We start from the raw sequence: 16,610 nt of genomic DNA on the forward strand, positions 1-16,610 counted from the left end.
AAGGGTTTGGGAGCAACTGGAATTCCCCGACACATCAAGCCACGGGGTGCAATGGACTGTGGGTTTCCCCACTTGGCCATGTAGCCATCCTACGGCACAAGCAGTGGGTTCAGGTAAGGAAGATGAGAACTGTCGGTTCTAACCAACTCTGCGCTGGGATTTCTTTTTTACTAATACACGCTGCTCTTTTGGCCAAAACAGACACACAGAGATAGACAATCTAATGTTACTAGAACAGCAGGCAACAATTACCAAGGAGATGTGGTTCCAATTACACCAAGACATCAGAAATGTAGCAGTTAATTAATTGTTTGGGGGTGTACGGTATCTTTCAAGCACCCAATACAGACTTAAAATCATCTTACATAAAACAAGTCATTTCTAAATAGTAAGTTTGCAAGTAAGAATTAAGTTTCTCCCGGCCCTTTGCTAGTCAGGACTAATTAATTCCATATATGAGAGCAAGCTTTTCAAAGTTAAAATGCACATACACACAAATTACCACGACTACCAAATTATAGCTATTATCATCAGTTCTACAGCGTCCCCCTGGAAGGGTAAGACCATCAAGTTCACATTTGGAGATTAATACGCTCTCGCTCTCTTGTCTTGATTTTCCTTGTCGGTACGTTGTGCCTAGAAGCAAACATCATCATATCATGACATCAGTTCGCCCACTGCCTGTTAGGCCATAAGCTGTCAAAACAAGCTTCACACTGCAGATAGGACAAAAAAACGGGGAGTGAAGGCCAGTAGCCCCGCTAGCTCAGACACTTCATGAAGGTTTTTCATTCTAAATTCACTCATCAGAGGAAATCTGCCCAGCTGCACCGATTGGAATCCCTCCACTCATCCGTGCTGCAGATTAAGCACCTTACAGGCACACGTTGAAGACCTGTGTCTTGGAAGGGTAGGCCGTGTTCACGTGTGTGCACGTGTGGCTGCGCGTCTGCACGTGTGCTGAGAAACGGGGCGAGAGAAGACACCTGTCGCCCCAACCTCCCCCACAGGTGGAATTCTGATCCTACAAGAACAACCTGAGTAAACTGTTCGAATTGGGCTTCTCTATTTAAATAAGTCTTCTCATTAATCCTTGGGGGAGATCCTCCTAGAAGGCATTCATCCACGTGAGGAAATGAGCCCTTCCCAATTACCCATATAATCTACACGCGTCCTGTTTTGCTGCCTAAAAGAATCTTGCAAATATAAATGTCGATAGAGGCGCTCAGCAGGCTCGTTTGGTTTTGTTTGGTGAATTTTTATTGGTGTTTGAGGAGCTTTGGCTAATCATTCAAACAAAATCGACTGACATATAAGAAAGCACATGGGATCTGAGTGACGGAGGGAAGAAGAGATGGAGATATGTCAGGTAAGCTTGTGTCAGAAAGTGTGACAACTTGACTTACTTTTGATAAAGGGAGGAACAGAGATGGTTGGGAAGGAAGTCAGGGGAGTGGAGAAAGCCAGGAAAAGTTTCCTAAGGAAAGGGCAGGGTTGGTTGGTTGGTTGGTTGGTTGGTTGGTTGGTTTTGCAAGGGTTAACAGCCTCTTGCTCTACATGTTCAAGCCTCCTTGCCCCAGTTGTGACCCTCCCATCTACTCTGCAGTTACCTGCATGGGATTAAGTGTAACTGGGTCCAGGCCTGCCCGTTTGGACAAAGTGCCTGGAGAGCGGGCACCGCAGCCTGTGGGGAGTGCTCAGCAGACAAGTCACCGTGCTCCCCTGGGGAGGAGCCATCAGGCATCGGTGCCCGTACACCCATCTCCTGGGAAATTTCCACCTACAGAATCGCCTGCCACGGGGATGATTTATTTGTTCATTCATGCAGACAGTTTGCATGCAGAGGGCCAGGCACGGTACCTGGCCCCAGCCAGTGCCCGGAGAGTCACAGGTTTCCCAACTGAGGCACCTGCCAGGATGCATCAGTCTTGCCACCTCCGGGAGCCCCTGGGCAACCGGTCAGTGAAGCCGACTGGCCAGAGGACAAATAAACACACGGAGGTTCTAGAGAACAATCCAACCCAACCCATGGGTGGCTTCCATCTGTCTCCATTCCACGTGACTTCATCCCACAGTATTTATGAGGCACTTGCTGTGTACTCAGCGCTTTTCTAGGCAGTGGGGCTACAACAGTAAACAAATCAAAAACAAACAAACAAACAAAAAACCCTACCTTGAGGAAGTTTACAATCTAGAGCGAGAGACAGATAAACAACTATATGTTAGCCAGTGATGAGTAGTCGCAAGTTCAACGAGCCTCAGCTTCTTCATCTGCCAAATGGGGAAGATAATGTAATGATGGGGATCTTGCAAAAATTTAAGAAATTAATTCACATAAAGCATTTCCATCAGTGTCTGGGGCTACATGTTCAGTAAACATCAGGTTGTTATTATCGTGATCGTTATCCGGGCTGGTTCCCTGCATTCAGGTGTCCACTGCTTAGCAACACCACGGGGCTTCCGTGGAGTCTTGGCGAGGGTGCTTGGCACCCAGGCACCCAGGCCTGACAGCTCTGGGTGAAGATAAATCACGCTTTGTTTAAGCTCGACAACTGGAAACAGAATACCAACAGTCTTCTCCCTCACTGGAAAAATCCCACAAGGCAGGCACAATGCTTTTTCAAATTAGAAGAAAAAAAGGATTAGGACACAGTGGAGGATTTTGGCCGAGAGGGCGAGAGCTGCATTGAACCCAACAGAGAGCCTCCGAAGCGCGGTGAGGCGTCCGGGTCTCACGGAACACGCCCTGCGGTCACAGGCCTGCTTTAAATCTCAGTTTACTGAGGGGGGCACTTGATGGGATGTTATTCTATATGTTGGTGAATTGAACACCAATAAAAAATAAATTTATAATAAAAGGAAAAAAATTAAAAATAAAAATAAAATAATAAATTTCAGGTTATCACCTAGGTGGTAAAGTGACTTGGGCACCAGGCACCTTGTGCCCGCCCGGGCCTGCACAAGCAGGGTAGGGGAAAGCGCAGGGTGGCAAAGAAGGACCAATGTATGTATCTGGATGAGAGGAAGTGCTGGGCTCCTGCAGGATGACACCCCTGTGTCCCCCCTGAGACTGGAGGGTGGATCAGTTTCCTATGCTAGAGAGTCTAACGCTGTACAGGTTGCTTTCTGGGCTCAGGCCTGAATCAGGAGGTAAGTGTTTATAGACACACATCTCGGGGTACTGGGTCTTCTGTAAAGAAATAGGAAGAACGTAGGGAGTAACAGCCTCGCGGCAGACGCCAGCGTGTAAAGGACAGCATTTGCGAGGGAAGATGGTAGAGAGGAGGGAAGGGTCCCCAGGCCTCTGCCTCCAACTGGCCTAACATCCGTCAGAGAGAGCACAAGGGATGTGATCTATTTTTGCAAACATACTACCTACTACCCAGAACGAGGAGGGGAGACACATGTTCTCCTTGCTTTCTGCCAGACTAACGGGAAGTAGACTAGGATGGCTGCCAGCGCATCTCAAAAAGACATTTCTAAAAGAAACTATAGAAGAGGCAGGCTTGATCAAGATAAGCCAGTTCCAGAAACCCTGCCAGAGCAGCAGAGGCATTTTTATTCACTGTTAATGCCCTAGAATTAACCCAGAGGAAAAAAAAATAAAATCCCAAACGTACACACAAAAAATGACTGCACTTATTTTCTTGATGCAATAGAATTGGCACAAGGGCAAACCCCAGTTTCTCTGTTTTCTTCCTGGATCTTCATGGAAACTGTAGGGTTTTGTGGGTTTTGTAAAATACGCATGCTCGGTGATATGTCGGCTCTGAAAGGCTGATGGGCAACAAAGGCCATCACGCCAGGACAAAGGTCTGGGGGAAGCAAAACCTCAATGAAATCTTTTTGGGGGATCCCCAGGTGGCTCAGCGGTTTAGCGCCACCTTTGGCCCAGGGCGCGATCCTGGAGACCCGGGATCGAGTCCCACGTCGGGCTCCTGGCATGGAGCCTGCTTCTCCCTCCTCCAGTGTCTCTGCCTCTTTCTCTCTCTATGTCTATCATGAATTTAAAAAAAAAATAAATAAAGATTTAAAATTAATTAATTAATTAATTAATTAATCTATTTGGGAAATAGCTGAGGGTAGCCTATAAAAGAAAATTAGGAAAACGTATCCCAAGGGAGGTTCTCTGAGATGTCTGACAATTCGCGGAAGGCCTACACAGGTCACAGACACCATAAATGTGCCCAGACACTGACCCTTTGGGAGTCAGGAAGCCTGCTGCACCCATGGCCCTGATTTTTAGTGTCGGAACCCCAGGTACAGGATTTCAGTCAACTGCTCCTCAGTCTCCTCACCTGCAAAATGGGTACAATATTTAACCCCGAGGAACGCGCATCATAAGGTCACGTTCAGGAAATTGCTTGGCGAGCCCCAGTCCCGAGCGTGAGATCCCACTCCTCCAGGAAGAGTTCCTCGCGTCTTCCCGGGCACAGCTAGGACTATGCGCCAAGTATTCAATAACCACAGCAACAGTTCACCTAGGAGCCCCAAATTGTCCTTTTCATTTAACACCAGGCTCTGGCAACACTTCATGCACCGGGAGAGAAGAGAAATGAACACCCACCCTGAGATGTGCAGAACTGAGATACGCTCTAATTAGCTTCCCTGGAAACGCAGCTAGCCTAGCAACGAGGCTTAGAACCAGCGCCTCTTAAAGAGACCGGAACTTTGAGGCCTGAGTGCACGCGGCCCTTCGTGGAAGGTTCCAGAGTCCCCGGGTCCCTGGTCACAGTGGAAGGGCCATCGACAGAGGCCCTCAGTCCCGGGCTGGTGGCAAGATCACAGAGCACTGGAGTCAGCCTGGCCTTGGATTCTTACTGCATCACGTAGCAGCTGTGGGCGCTCGGGTAAAGGATTTCAGCCTAATTTCTCTCCTCTGAAACTTGCCACCGTGAATCCCACGTACCTCCTGGGATTACATAAAATCACACATATAACACGTCTGGCTTTCTAAAGTCATTTAGGGCTGCAGCAGAAGGGTTTTGCGTGACGCCAAGGCCCACTGAGGGCGTGTAGGCCCCCTTTGCAGGTAGCTTTACGAAGCCTTCCTAACACACAGGGAGTCGTGGAGCATTCCTGTCCTCGTCAGCTCCCCCTTTTTAAGCCAAAAGAAGACCAAGGGGTGAGAAAAACCTAGCAATTTAAAAATACATTTTCCTCGATTGGCACACACATACTACGGGCCAACGGTGGGAAAACATAATTATCATAATACGTTTTCTTGAAGGTTGGTTTTTACATCTTCAACTGTGTTAAAATGTGAATTTTGTCCAAATCAAGAAATAACTTGAGAGTGTAAAAAAAAGGGGGGGGAGAGATTATAGTAAAATCAATATTAGCAAGAGTGAAATTGCAAGACTAGAGGCAATAAAATCTTTCCCAAGCCAAAGGAAAGAGATCTCATCATAAAATTATAATAAATTACTTCGGTTTTATCACTTGGTAAATTGCTTGAATATTAGTATCACTGAGGCTACATTTCCTTTCAACCAAAGAACGCATTTCAGCCTTGGCCCCAGTGCAAATCAGATTAGGGCGGCATCATTCGACAGCATTATCTTATTCACTCGGATAGGAGCTCATTATTTTAACCATGGCCCCACTTCCTTGCCCTCAGACTTTTCTCCAAAACATCATTTTTATTTAGATGCTGTGTCCTGGTCCTTCCAACAAGGCTGTTTATGGACATTGATGTTTGAATTTCACATCATTTCTATATGTTATTCAATATTACTCTTCTTTTGATTTTTTTTCCAGCCATTAAAAAAATGTAAAGAGCATTCTTAGCTTGCAGGCTCAAAGGAACAGGCAGTGTTCAGACCCAGAGTCTGCAGATCCTTGCGCTGTCTTCTGAAATGGTCCCTGCTCTAGGCAGTGCAGGAACATCAACAGCTGGTGTCCGGGCATCTTCTCCTCCTTAGCTCCGGGTCCTGGGATAGCTCAGCATCCTCATGCTTCTCTGAGATTTTGATGGGGAGGCGGGGTTCTCTCTTGCCTGACTTAGGATAACACCACTTCCGTGCGGCCTGTGCAAGCGTCCTAGTCAGGATGACTTGGAGGCTCCTTTGAAAGCCTCCACTCCTGGGCGTCTCGAGTTGTTCAGGAAACTCCAGATTATGCAGAACAATTGCAGCAGACGTAGCTACAACATGGCACCGAGCCTTCCTCGGCGTAAGATACTACCGCTCTATTGTGATGTAGTGAGAAGCGTGAAGATGGTGGTTGGCAGGGTATGGCGTTGTCGGGAGAACGAGATGCAAAAATTACAAGATGTAAGTTTGAGACACTTTACAAAAAGTACTAACGAGGTCCACGTCCCCCCAAAACCTTCTTCTTTGGTGCCTTTCTCTGAGTTTTGGTAAGAATTACATGACTTGGGAGTACTGATGTTCCAATGATCATCCGCCGCCAAATGACAGACGGTGGCATGTACCCCGCAGCAAAGCTCCTGAGGCCACTGAGGAAAAACACAGCACACAACAGACACCCTCTGTGGACTGTTGTCGGGGGACTTCTGGTTGGTTGGTTGGTTGGTTGGTTGTCTTTTCTTCTCACTGAAGGGTTTTTGGGGCAAGATCTCTCTCGTTGCTGGATGGAGCCCTTGAACATTGCCTCTCACACGCAAGGCCCAAACCGAGGCCCAACTTTGTTTCTGCAGGTTTGAAAGAACAGGTTACAGTTTCCTACTTAAGGTTGGCTTTTCTCTCGGGAGTGGCACTGAGAGGAGCCGCAGCATGCTTGGGGCAGGTGGGGTGGGGGAGAGCCAGGAGAGCGAGGAGTCCGGAAGCCACATCATCAGAGAAGAGATTAAAGGGGTCAGGGAGGACCATTTTGGAAAACTGAAGATGCACAGAGGGGTGAACAGGTGAATGCTATCGCCCTCTTCAAGTCTCTGAAGTGCCATCAAAGGGAAGGGAAATTAATGATGCAGACCTCAGATCAACAGAGAGGTGCCACAGGGCAGAGATGCTTATCCCTATCAGACTCGAAGTGTTCTTTTCATTTTTTAAAATGTTTTTAAATTTTTATTTATTTATGATAGTCACACAGAGAGAGAGAGAGAGAGAGAGGCAGAGACATAGGCAGAGGGAGAAGCAGGCCCCATGCACCGGGAGCCCGATGCGGGACTCGATCCCGGGTCTCCAGGATCGCGCCCTGGGCCAAAGGCAGGCGCCAAACCGCTGCGCCACCCAGGGATCCCGAAGTGTTCTTTTCATAATATATGTAGGGATTTCTCTTCATGGCCCGAATTTAATTGTAAAGGAGAGGTAAAGTGCAAGGAATATGTGCTAAAAAAATAATGTATATTTTGAAAAGTAGGTTCTCAGGTAGGGCTAGCCTATGATCCCTCAATCACTCGTTCACCCTGATGTCATTCGGAGTCAAGAGATAAGCAGTTGAATATTGTCAACACTGACATTTTGGAATAAGAATTAAATTCGTCGGGATCCCTGGATGGCGCAGCGGTTTGGCGCCTGCCTTTGGCCCAGGGCGCGATCCTGGAGACCCGGGATCGAATCCCACGTCGGGCTCCCAGTGCATGGAGCCTGCTTCTCCCTCTGCCTGTGTCTCTGCCTCTCTCTCTCTATGACTATCATAAATAAATAAATGAAAATTTAAAAAAAAAGAAGTGTTTAAAAAAAATAATTAGTCTATTTGTATGTAGGTGAAGCAGCTACAAAAATTCAACCATACAAAAAAATTCTACCATCGTATCGTTGTAAACAGGTTCTTCGCCTGCATAAACACACGTATCAGGTGGTTCACAAAACATGTAGGAGGAGCAAAAAAAAAATCTCTGAGAACTGCGGGACAATTAGCCCTTTTTCCTGCCCACTAAATGCCAGTAGCTTCCAGGCAGCCTGGCTCCACTGCCCAGGCTCACGAACCCCACACTATCCCACCTCCCTATATAGAGTCGATAAGTTTAGGGTATCCAGCCAACCAACACTCTTACTAGTTCCAGAGGCTGGAGGTCTAACATCAAGATGTTGGCAGGTTGGTTTGTTCTGGGGCTGCGAGGGACGGATCTGCCCCTCTCCTTGGCTTGTAGGTGGCTCTCTCTCTTCTGGGTCTTGTCTTTTCTCTAAGTGAGTCTCTGTATCTAAATTTCCCTTTTTTACAAAGACGGAAGTCATACTGAGTTAGGGCCCACTCTAGTGACCTCAATTGCATCTGCAACTTCCCCATTTCCAAATAATTCTGAGGTCCTGAGGATTGGGACTTCAACATACGATTTTTGAGGGTGCGGGGTGATAATTCGACCCGTAACGATGTCTTAAATTAAATTAGGCGACGCCTATAACACACCTAGCGCATGCTGTGCACACCTTAAGTGTTCGATAAATGGTTTTTATTACCATTGTTATTTCTATAATTAAGATCCTTTCTCCAAGAAAGAATCAAGGAATACCATAAAATAAAAATCTCAGAGGGGATCCCTGGGTGGCTCAGCGGTTTGGCACCTGCCTTTGGCCCAGGGCACAGTCCTGGGGTCCCGGGATCGAGTCCCACGTCAGGCTCCCGGCATGGAGCCTGCTTCTCCCTCCTCCTGTGTCTCTGTCTCTCTCTCTCTCTCTATGTCTATCATGAATTTTAAACAAATAAAGATTTAAAAATAAATAAATAAATAATAAATAAATCTTTAAAAAATAAAAATCTCAGAGACACTCAAATCAGCTAGATCCATGGATTTGCAAAAGATAAGAAAAGCAAGGACACATGTCTGGTTAGACTTTTTTTTACCAAACACACCCATTGTTAGCCTAAATTAGGCCTCCCCAGACTTAGCTAGGCAGATTCCAAGGCTAGTCCACCTTATGCACTACGCAGCCTACCAGAGTCTGTGATCTCTTCTACAACACTGTGACTAAACCAATTCCATAGAATTTACCAACACTTATTTTCTGCTCTCATTAACCAATGAGTCCATCCTTTCATTCAAAAACATTTGTATATCTAGGGGCGCCTGGGTGGCTCCGTCAGTTACACATCTGACTCTTGATTTCAGCTCAGGTCACGATCTCAGTGTCGTGGGATCGAGCCCCACATCGCACTCCGCACTCTGCACCGAGCCTGCTTGTCCCTCTCCCACTGCTCCTCCCCTCCCCCCACTCGCACTCTCTCTCAAATAAAATCTTAAAAATTATTTGCATAACTGATCTGGGCCACGTCCTGTTCTAGGCACTGGGAATACATATGGAAACGCAGAAGGAGACTCTATCTTCAAGAAGCTACAGTCCCAAGGGCAAGACAGATACTAAACACATAACCAAATAAAGAAGATGCTTTAAGAGAGCAAAAGTGTCATGAAGAAATAAGACGAGGGAAAGAGAGGGGACAAGAGAAGACCCGCCACAGACAAAGGGATTGAGGAGGTTTCGCATCAGTCGAAGGCTGGGATGATGCAGAGGAAGTGGCCACATGAAGACACGGTGGGTGGGTGGTTGGGTGGGGGGGCTCTAAGCAGGAGCAACAGGTGCAAAGGCACGAGCGTGGTGGGGGGAGGAACGGAGAGACCTGGAACTGGAGCCTGATGAGCCAGGGAGAGAAAGCAAGAGAAAGCTGGACCAGAGGGCAGCAGCCAGACCACGCAGGGGCTTCTTCTTCTTTTTTTTTTTTTTTAAAGATTTATTTATTTATGATAGACGAGAGAGAGAGAGAGGCAGAGACACAAGAGGAGGGAGAAGCAGGCTCCATGCCAGGAGCCTGACGCGGGACTCGATCCCGGGACTCCAGGATCACACCCTCGGCCAAAGGCAGGCACTAAACCACTGAGTCCCCCAGGGATCCCCCATGCAAGGGCTTCTAAATCTCAATGGGAACCTCAGGTGTTGTAACGACAGCTTTCCCCTCTTCTTGTGATTTGCATCCGGGGACAGCAAGGGCAGGGGCCACGTCCACCCAACAGAGCCATTCAGACCTCCCTGCCTCTTGGGCTGGGGGCCCAGTGGTGAAGAGAGAGGTGGGATTACAGGGCAGAGGCTGAGCTGTAGCAGCAGTGACTCCAGTGGAGGAGGCGGCAGGAAAGACGGGGAGAGACACGGGCGGACGATGAGAAAGGAGGTAAGGTCGGAGGAAGAGGGTTGGCAGGGCCGAGGGTCACGGGCATCACCAGGAGCTTTCAGCCGGTGGCACAGAATCAAGCTCGGAAGGTCATCTACACACTGATCTTCCTCCGGCCCCATGATGCTTCGTCTAACCTTTCCCAGGAGGACGTCAGGCTTCCTCTAATGCTACTCAGATCATCACGGCCTCTGACACGTCCGCTTTCATCGCCGTCCGCCCTGAATGCAAAACATCATGGGAATGCTTCACGGACACTGGCGAAGTGTGAGTGAGTGAGTCTCAGCCCTGCTCACAGGAGGCCACGACCGAGCCTGGAGCGCGTCTCCACGCAGAGGCCCGAGGCGGTCGGTCTGCAGGACAGGCCTGCTCTGGTCCCAAGGGGCGGGAAGCCTGGGAAACTAGAGCTGAGCACCTGCGACGCCCCCACCCCAGGCTCACGTCTCCCACGCTGGGCCCCTTCATCCTGAGAGCCTTTCCCCCAAACGTAGCTCTGATCATAAATTTCAAGTGGTATTTTAGCATTTCAGTACTTCCATATTCTGAGTTGGCACTCGCCCTTGTTCCTGGGAAAATTAAAAGTCCCCAAGATGAAACCTCATTAGCAACACAACAGGGGACAGGCAACCGCTGCCGTGCAGGGCGCAACACAGGGTGCGGCAGGCGGCTCCTCCGTGGCGGCCGCGGGGGGATTTTCTACGTGCCGTGGATGGTCTTTATGTGAGTTGCGCAGTTGGTTTGTTAAAGATTTATTTATTAGACAGAAAGAGTGGGAGAGGGGCAGAAGGAGACGGAGAAGAGAATCTTTTTTTTTTTTTTTTCCATTTTTTTATGATAGTCACAGAGAGAAAGGGGCAGAGACACAGGCAGAGGGAGAAGCAGGCTCCATGCACTGGGAGCCCGACGTGGGATTCGATCCCGGTCTCCAGGATTGCGCCCTGGGCCAAAGGCAGGCGCCAAACCGCTGCGCCACCCAGGGATCCCCGGAGAATAGAATCTTAAGCAGAGTCTACGCGGAGACCAATGCAGGGCTCGGTCTCATGACCCTGAGGTCATGACCTGGGCCGAAACCAAGAGTCTGACGCCCAGCTGACCGTGCCACCCCTGCCCGCGCCCCTACCGGCGGACATCTGGAAGAAACACAACTAGTGCCCCAAATCCGTGGTAGGATGAGTCTAAGTAAAAAGGGAAGATTATATAGTCGATTTTTAAAAGGTATTATTTAGATAATAATACAGATGTCACTGATTTGGCAACTGCATAACTGTTCAGGCATTTCTTGAAAGCCGAAGGCCTATTTAGTCTTGGGATACACACTTGGCTAAGAGCAAACAGGGAGCCAGAGATGTTTCTGGGCATAGAAAGGACGATTCAACCACCAGGTGGGGGCACCTCCTGCGTAGATGTGCACAGGGGGCTTATCCAGATTGACTCCGCAGAGCCCTGCACATGCCTCCCCTCGCAGACTTCCACGGGGTGGGCTATGGGCTTCCCCGGGGTCTGACCCGCCCCTGGGAAGGCCCCTGACCTACCACGTCCTCGCTGTGTGACCTTGGGCAAGTACCTCCACCTCTCCTCTGCCCCAAATCTCTTCTACTGTAAAATGGAAAAATTAAAATTAAAACCTACCTCCAAGGGTTGTCGTGAGGATTAAAGGGGTTAATACACATAAAGCCTCTGGAATGGCGCCTGGCTATGGAAAGACCACTCTCTTCACCCTCCAACCAAAAGGTAGCGTGACTGTAAAGCAAGAATGTCATCAGTCACCTAGTTTATATATATGCAATTATCCCTGTAGTTGCCTATCCCACTAAACTCGAGGCTTCCTAGGCCTGAACCCCCTTTCAGAGCTGAACCCCCGAGTGCTCTGGGTTGGCACACGTTAGTTACTAAGTACTCGGCTCGTGTTTGAATGAGATGAACAAATGAAAGGCCCCTCCTGAAATCCTAGGACGGCCTCTTTTAATATAATGGCAACAGCAGGTTTATCACCCAGCAGGCTTGGTATGTCAGCCCCAGTCTCCTTTTTCATAACACATTTTAGCATTCCGGGGCACCTGGGTGGTTCATTCGGTTAAGTGTCCGACTCCTGACTCTGGCTCAGGTTGTGATCCCAGGGCGGTGAGATCGAGCCCCGCATTAGGCTCCACGCTCAACCACAGAGTCTGCTTGTCCCTCTCCCTTCCCCTGCTTTCTCTCTTTCTCTCTCTCTCTCTCATAAATAAATAAATAAATTTATTTCTTTTTTAAAAAAACGTTTTTGCATTCTATGAACGCATACCTTGTACTAGCTCATTAGGGAGTGTGGCAAGCAGCCGTGGGGAAGCTGAGGTTACTGATGCATGTGGAGTTGCCCACCCCCGAGGAGAGCTCACAGGAGCTTATTTTTATCCTCAGATGCATTTAGGCACAATATGTTCTTGCACAACCAACTTGATTTCCAGGTTAGGAAATGAACAGAAAACACCGAGGTCGGGAGCGCTGTGCCTGGGCCCCCTACCTTTGTACAGGACGAGAGGCAGGCCGCCACTCCAACGACTTCTAGTAGACTTAGAAGTCCAACATGCCTTTTAAATTTAGAATCAAAGAAATTCATCAGGCGGAAGAATCCAAGAGGCAAAAGAGTAAGACCTCTCCTACTCCAGAGGAGGCAACCGAGGGCCAGGAGGAAGTCAGCGGACCAGAGGCACAAGGATCATTGTCCTCAGAGTCGGGATTCAAACCCAAGACTCCTGACTCCCAGTCCAACACCTTTCCTCTGCCTCCTGCAGGCTTACGATCAAAACCACTACCAAGGGGTCCCTGGAAAGCCTGCTGAGTTACAGGAGCAAATAGAACACGTGTTTTCCTGGTCCGTGACTAAAAGGCAGATATTTGTACTCGCACGCCAACGTGTCAGTGTTTGCACTCTGACATGACCTCCATGCTGCAGCTGATCTGGAAACTAATGTGATAGAACCGTGGTCTATCTGTATATTTGCAGAAAGGGGACTGTGGGCCCCATTAGGTAGTGGGGGCATTGACTTTTCAGATTTGCGTGCCAGACACAGATACCTGCTACTTCCTGGCAGGGCTACCTGGACGTTACTGGTCTGTCTCACTTTTCACCAGATGTGCTTCCTTCCCAGTTGGGTGTGTGGCTGTGCTTGTGAACAGTGTTGTATTTCAAATGCCCGAGTGGAATCTGGCCATCTTTGGTGAAGGTATTTATTTAAAAGAGAGAGAGAATCCTTTCACACTGTCGTACAATTTTAGAATTAGAAGAATAAAAATAGCAACTAACCGTTTTTGGAGCATAAATATGCTCTGGAAATTGTGTTGAGTGCTTTACATGTATTACCTTATTTACTCCACACAACCACCCATGAGGTGGTATTATTGCCATTCCTACTCTGCAGAGGAGAACACCGAGGCATCATGGTGGACAGACACAAAAGTGTCCCCTAATGACCCCTGACTTCTGGTGTTCATGCCTCATGTGGTCGTCTCCCCTTGAATGCGGGCAGGATCTGGGACTTGCTCTGATCAATAGGATAGCGCAAAGGTGATGGGATGCCGCTTCCATGATAGGCCACTTCAGACGGTAACTTCCATCCTGCTAGGAGACAGTCTTCATGGGCCCTCTTCATTGCCAGCTTTGATGAGTTAAGCCACTGTACAGACAGCCCCACATCAGAAGGAACGCAGAGTAGCCTCCAGCTGACAGTTAGCAAGGAGTTAAGGCCCTCAATCTAATCTCCCGCAGGGGTTTGGATCCTGGAGCATGTGAGCTTGAAGGCAGATCCTTCCCCAAGCAAGCCTCAGAGGACAGCTCAGCCCTGGCCGAGCTTCATCAGCCCATGAGGGACCAGGAGCAGAAGACCCAGCTGAAGAGTGCCCAGGATTCGTGCCCCACAAAACATGTCAGATGATACACGTGTGTTGATTTTTTGCCATGCAACTACAGGGAACACAAGCATGGATAAGTTACGTGATTTGCCCAAGGTCACTTAGCTGGCGGGTGGCTTAATGAGATCTGAACATTGAGAGTTTATCTTCTAAACCAGACCTGGCACAATCATGAAGTCCAAACCTCTGAGCTCCTCACAGACGGGCAGATGGACATAGGTAGTCTTTTCTCAGAGATTTCTTCTAATAGAAATGCTGTGGCGGCCCTCGCACGCTCATCCGGGGTCCCTAACACTGCAGTCCACTGAGTCACAGGATTCAACAGCAACGCTCAGAACTTTAGGTCGGAAGATCTGAATCTGGAAATCCCTGCCATTCACCTTCCTACCCACCTCCTAAAGCTAGTCCATCTGGAATTTGCTTAACTTCTCTAAGCTCACCTTGCGTTTTGGTTAACATCACGCGCTCACAGTATCACCATGGACATGGGACCTGAATGACATGGGCAGAGTGGTTAGCCCAGGGGTGCCTGGCATGCAGATAATTGGTATTTCTTTATTCAAAAGATTCAGTTCAAGTTTCCACTTCTTAGAGATCAGTTTATTAATAGCTTGCCGTTCACGCCTTTCTTCTGGACTCCAGACCTACATAGCCAACTGCCTAGGCATACTCTCTGGAACCCCAACTTCATCTCTACCACCCGCCTGTCCAATAACCTGCACCCCCTCCGGTGTGCCCCGTCTCTGGGGAAGCAAACACCTGTGTCCGGTTATACAAGTCAGCACCTGGGAGTCAATCTTGACACCTCCCTTACACACATCCTGCCCCAGCTAATGCATCACAAGGGCCTCTTGGTTTTCTCCAGAGCCTATTCTACTACTTCTCAATGACCAGCCCCATCCTGTGCCTGGATTCTTGCAAGAGCTGCCTGATGCCCCACATCCAGACTGCCCACTCTGCTATCTTCTCTACTCTGCAGGCATTATGGTTAATTTTTAAGTGAAATTTTACAACATATACACAAATCATAAAGGTAAAATTTGATGAGCTTTTGCAAAGTGATCACACCCACCAAACCAACACCTGGATCAAGAAGCAGGATACCACCAGCATCCCCCCTCCACCTGTACCTCTTCCAGGCAGAACGTTAGGTACACCATAGTATACTACATTGTGCTTTTGCAATACAGTGTAAATGTTCTAGGATTTTCCATACATGTACTTGTGCAAACATATGTTTATGATTGGGCCATAAACATTTCTGACGGGTCTATCTACAAGAGAAGCCCAAGGGTTGGGTCACAGCATGGGAATACATTCAACACTGGCGGACACAGTTTTCCAAAATAGCTGTAACCCATCTGCACTCCTCCCAGCCCCGTATGATTGTTCTGATTGCTCCACATCCCTTTCAACATTAGATATCATCTGTCACTTTCAATTTAGTTATTCCAGGGGCGGGGGGTGGGGGGGTATAAATGTATACCATCGTGCTTTTAATTTGCATTTCCCTGATTCTTAATGAGGCCGAACAGTTTTCATGTGCTCTTTGGCTATTTAGAAGTCCTTTTTGTGAGGTGGATGAGAAAATCTTTTGCTCATTTTTTTTTCTATTTCTGCCTGCCTTTTTTATTGTTGATTTATAAAGGTCTTTATGAAAAATAAAAATAAAAAAATAAAGGTCTTTATTTTATGGAAATGAGTCTTCTGTCAACTATAAGTGTTGCAAATATCTTCTTTATTCCAGGAACTCCCTTTTCAATCCCTTAATAGGATCTACTGAAGAACAGAAGCTCTCGATTTTAATGTAGTCCAAGTTACCTATTCCTTCTTCCTTTTTGGTTAGTTTTTTGTATCCTAAACGTAATTTTGCTCACCTCAAAATCATGCTCCCCTACATTTTCTTCTGTGACAGTTTTTTGTTTTGTTTTATTTTTGCTTGCTTGGTCTTTGACGATTAAGTCTACAATCCACCTGCCATCTTTTTCATATGAATATCCAACTGACCAGAACCATGTATTTTAGAAACAAACAAACACATATTTCGCTACCACACTTCAGTGTTGCCTTATAAATCAAGCGACTGTGTTTGTGTGTTCTCTGTCTGGATCCTCTATTCTATTCCACTGGTCTTTTTTTGTTCATCCATTTGTCAATTTGAAGGTCTTAATTACCATAGTTTTTAATATGCTTTGGTATGGGGGTGCCTGGCTGGCTCATTGGGCGGAGCGTGTAACTCTTCACCTTGGGGTTGTAAGTTTGAGCCCCATGATGGGCAAAGAGTTTCCCTAAAAAATAGTAATAATAAGCCTAGGTATGTAACAGTGTGAGTCCTTCATCTGTTTTTTTCTTCTTCTAGATTGCCTTCATTAGCCTTAACCCTGTGCATTTTCACATTGATTTTAAATTATCTTCTCAACTTCTGCCCCAAAAAGGTAGGACATTTTTGAGGGGATTGCAGTGAATCTATAGATCAATTCAGGAAAAATTGACATTTTTACAATACTGGATTATCTGACCCACAAATATGGTATATCCATCTAATTATCTGTCTTCTTTAATTTCATTAATGTTCAATTTTTAAAATTTTAATTAGATCTATTTCAAAATACCAAATTCTTATGCTATTATTAAATGTGCCTTGATTAAAACTT

At 47.4% G+C, this 16,610-nt stretch overlaps 1 protein-coding gene and 2 long non-coding RNA genes across 6 annotated transcripts in view; 1 reads left to right on the forward strand and 2 right to left on the reverse strand.

Annotated features, from left to right (window-relative positions):
- The window catches only part of KAZN (kazrin, periplakin interacting protein), a 1,011,580-nt gene that overhangs the window by 907,999 nt on the left and 86,971 nt on the right, over positions 1-16,610 (reverse strand). The window lies entirely within an intron of this gene.
- Positions 3,521-4,643, reverse strand: LOC125754594 (uncharacterized). The gene is made up of 2 exons (XR_007409242.1): positions 4,299-4,643; positions 3,521-3,996 (listed from the first exon to the last, which is right to left on the reverse strand). It is a non-coding gene; the product is annotated as an uncharacterized LOC125754594 (long non-coding RNA).
- LOC112660418 (uncharacterized) lies at positions 4,669-12,217 on the forward strand. 2 transcript variants are annotated; one of them, XR_003136905.3, is made up of 3 exons: positions 4,669-4,850; positions 9,187-9,437; positions 9,885-12,217. It is a non-coding gene; the product is annotated as an uncharacterized LOC112660418 (long non-coding RNA). The 2 variants fall into 2 exon arrangements; XR_003136903.3 differs by having other exon boundaries at positions 10,215-12,217.

Source organism: Canis lupus, chromosome 2 (assembly GCF_003254725.2).
Source record: "Canis lupus dingo isolate Sandy chromosome 2, ASM325472v2, whole genome shotgun sequence".
In the NCBI taxonomy this organism is placed as follows: Eukaryota; Metazoa; Chordata; class Mammalia; order Carnivora; family Canidae; genus Canis; species Canis lupus.